We start from the raw sequence: 3,775 nt of genomic DNA, 5'->3' as shown, positions 1-3,775 counted from the left end.
TACGTTTTTTTTTTATTATCAACGAGAGCCCGTTACAACATGTATTTGTATTTTCAGAGTAACGGCATGTGACAGCCAAATCCTTTATGTACTGTTGGCTCAGCTATAAACTTATGTGGAAAATATTTATTTGAATTTACAAAAGTTGACTAAATATATCTTCTCTAATTTTTGTGCTATTTTCACATTTCCTGCTAATTAATTACCAACTAGGGTTTATTTTCATTGACATATGGATTTGTTTGAGATGTGGCTATATAGTATCAAGCACTAGTAAGTAAATATCCATTTAGGATAGTGGGAAGACAAGTAATGTATAACAAATGTATGCGTGTTTTATATCTCGTCTACGACTACAAGGGAACTTATTTGTTTTAGTGTGCGTTCGTCAATCCGTCGGGGGCATAAATTATTCGCCTCTCGAACCCTACCTTAATACCTATTGTATTAATTTGTTCACTGTTTGTTATTTATACAAACTGAATTCGCATTCAATCTAGAATTTAACATGTCTAGTTTTTCTTCTACAAATACAGAAGACATGTAACACGTACATTGCATATAATATTAATAAGGTAAAGGTATTTTCATAAATTACCAAACAAACAAAATGTGTTTTCAAATTTCCATGTTCAGAGGATTGAATCTTGGCCAAGACTCACGCAATTACATGGTAAAACTACCCGTTAGAATATTTTTAAACAAGACAACGGAACGGACTAACGCACTGACCGACAACCATAATGGCTCTCTTATATCATAGACATGACATGAACAGGCTTCAATCAGACAGAAACGGCTTTAAATAGAAATCCAAAATACTCGCCCATTTATAGGACATCAGTGCACGCGTTCAGTAAACCACAAAACATTTTTAGTAACACGCCGCAATAGTTGGAGTGAAATTGACGAAACCTTCATTTCACACGACAACAATTCAAAACAGTAAATTAGTACAATAAAACAAATATTACAGATGTATTGTTTTATCCTTCCGGGTTCAGTCATCTTATATTTGAAAAAAACATCCCTTTTGTTTGCTTGTTTTTAATGTTTTAAATTATTTTTAACGTATCGTTGAACTTTAACTTATATTTATGCACTATATATGAACTGAACAGTCTTTTGATATCATATCAATTTAGTGCAGGTTCGAAAACAAGTACAAAACAAAATCTATCTCTCTTGAACGTGACATAACAGAAAGATTTTCTACGCGATTCCGCAAAAGGTACTAACAAGATAAGAACTTACTATGCGAACTCATATATATCTAAGTAGATCATTTCTTCAAAACGAACAATAAGTGTAACAAGAGAAGTAGACAATAGAAATTCGCAGCATTTTTGTTTAAACGCTAACATTCATGCATTCTGGTCCTGCAAGTATGATTTTTAGAATTTATTGACGACCTTACTTCGAAGTTCGAATTTATTTATAAAAAGAAAGACAAAAGAAAACAACAGAAAAATATACAAAAGTGCGTGTAATGTGTGTGGTTTTTTTTTGTTTTTTTTTTTAAATTTCTTATCCTACATATGCGTTTTACACATTTTCGATGACTAAAAAGAAACGGTTTGCGTTAAGAAAAGTACATGTTCATGCATATAGCAATATGCCGAATCATATTAAATGGTTTTAACGGCTCTCCGAATGATTTCGACTTCAGTCTCCTCTTCAGCAAACCGACGCTAGCTCAGACCGGAAAATATAACGCTCCTATACTGTGCTGCTTTATCACTCAATGCTGGGGTTCTTATATAATAATATCCGTTTTTGTTTGAATGTTTTTAATGTCAAATAAATGTGGCATTGAACTTTTCTATTACTCATATGTAAGCACTATATATGAACTGAACGGTCTTGTGGTATGATATCAATTTATTGACAGGTTCGAAAACAAGTACAAAACAAACCTACTTCTGAACGTGATAAAACAGAAAGATTTTCTACGCGATTCTGACAAGTACAGACAAGAATTAGATTGAAGTACTATCACTATGCGAACTCATATATTTAAACTGATTATTTTTTCAAAACGGACAATGAGTATCAAGTTTAATAAGAAGACAATTATTATAGTCATTCGCAGCTTTCTAGTTTACATCATACCAGAAATTATGTAAATAAATATGCTTACATTCAAGCATATACTTGGCCTGAAAATATGTTTTTATAAATAATTACCATTTCTTCGAAGTTGAAACTAATTTGGAAAAAGTCAAAACATGAGAATTCACCAACGTGCGTGGAATTTGTTTTATATATTTTTCTTTCCTATACACATGCAAAATTTGCTCACATGAATTTCTCGTGAGATTCAACTCAACGGAGCTTATACATGAAAATGTCCATGTGAATTTCACGTGAAATGAGATTCACATGAATCACAAATGAACTTTTATAAATTATCTCACTTTACGCGAAAGTCACAGGAGTTTCACATGAGATTCAAGTGAAACTCGCATAAACTGATTTCACGTGAGTTTCATTTATAATTTCGTTTGAGGTGATATTCGCGTGAATTTCATGTGGCGTGAAATTCACGATACATGGATGAGACTGAAATTAACCTGTGGAGACAATTATCTTTTAATTTTTGACGTATTCGGTTTCCATGACAAAAAGCAGCAAAATTAATCAAATGGTTCTTATACAAATCATGTAGATATTATTGTTTGAATATACATGTACATACGAAGGAATACATATCTATATTACAGCCTAGAGCCACGTGATTCGTGTATCAGATCAGCTTTGATTTTGAACTAAAGCTGTAAGTCACAATGAGTACACCTCTGTCGGTGTTGTTTGTATCTTATTATATCAGTAGATATGATTATCTTTCATTCCGATTTTTTTTTTTTTGGATACATCAATTTCAATCATTGGCTGATACAGTTTCTAGCATCCTTTATTTCCATTTCATTACTACATTTTACATTTACAAACATGTTTTACGTTCGCTTAAAGAACAAGTACTTGTACCTTTAATTTATTCTAATTTAAATATTTATAGTGGATTGGGAAACAAGTTATTACAACTTATATAATCCCTTTTCCACTTTGCAGGTGTGAATGCGGCCTATTCTACTCCTTTTCAAAATCTACAAGGATGTCTCTTACGTGCAAGAGATGTTGCTCTCTCTTAACACGGGTCGGTCATTTATCGTCCCCTTCCGGCGGACTAGCATCGTTTCTCAAAGTTTGAAAGTTTTTTCCAATGATTTACGAATAATGCAACTGGGTGAGTGTTGCCATGAAAACAACAAGAACACGTATTTTTATATCTGATACATATATATGCATGCATGTAGATTTCCTTGAAATCGAAATAATTACTTTTGACATTTTTATCCATTCTTCAATAATCGCAAAAATAAATGCACGTAATATCGTATTTTTGAATTTACAGTATACAGTTTTAAACAATAGACACGTGCCTATACAAAAAGTCAAGCGATAAAACTGTCCCTTGTTTTAAAACGTTGTGATTATATACAACTGTTTTCCAAAAGTTTACACAAAAACTCATCCAAGATCCGACCTATTTACTTCACTATGTTCCTTCGTCGTCATTAATTCTAAACACCTGGAACTGTTTTTATTTTCTTTGCACCGTTAGAACTCTCTTGTTGTTTTATTGACAACAATAAGAAGGATATGGATTAAATATATGGGTTACACTGATTTGACCAACTTTGTGGTGACTATTTCGTGCCATATCGTACGCGAACCCAACATATGGCGCTATCTTATCGTCTTTAAATTCCAA

This window comes from Mytilus edulis, chromosome 4 (genome assembly GCF_963676685.1).
Source record: "Mytilus edulis chromosome 4, xbMytEdul2.2, whole genome shotgun sequence".
Classification (NCBI taxonomy): domain Eukaryota; kingdom Metazoa; phylum Mollusca; class Bivalvia; order Mytilida; family Mytilidae; genus Mytilus; species Mytilus edulis.
Note: the sequence above shows the minus strand (reverse complement) of the source record.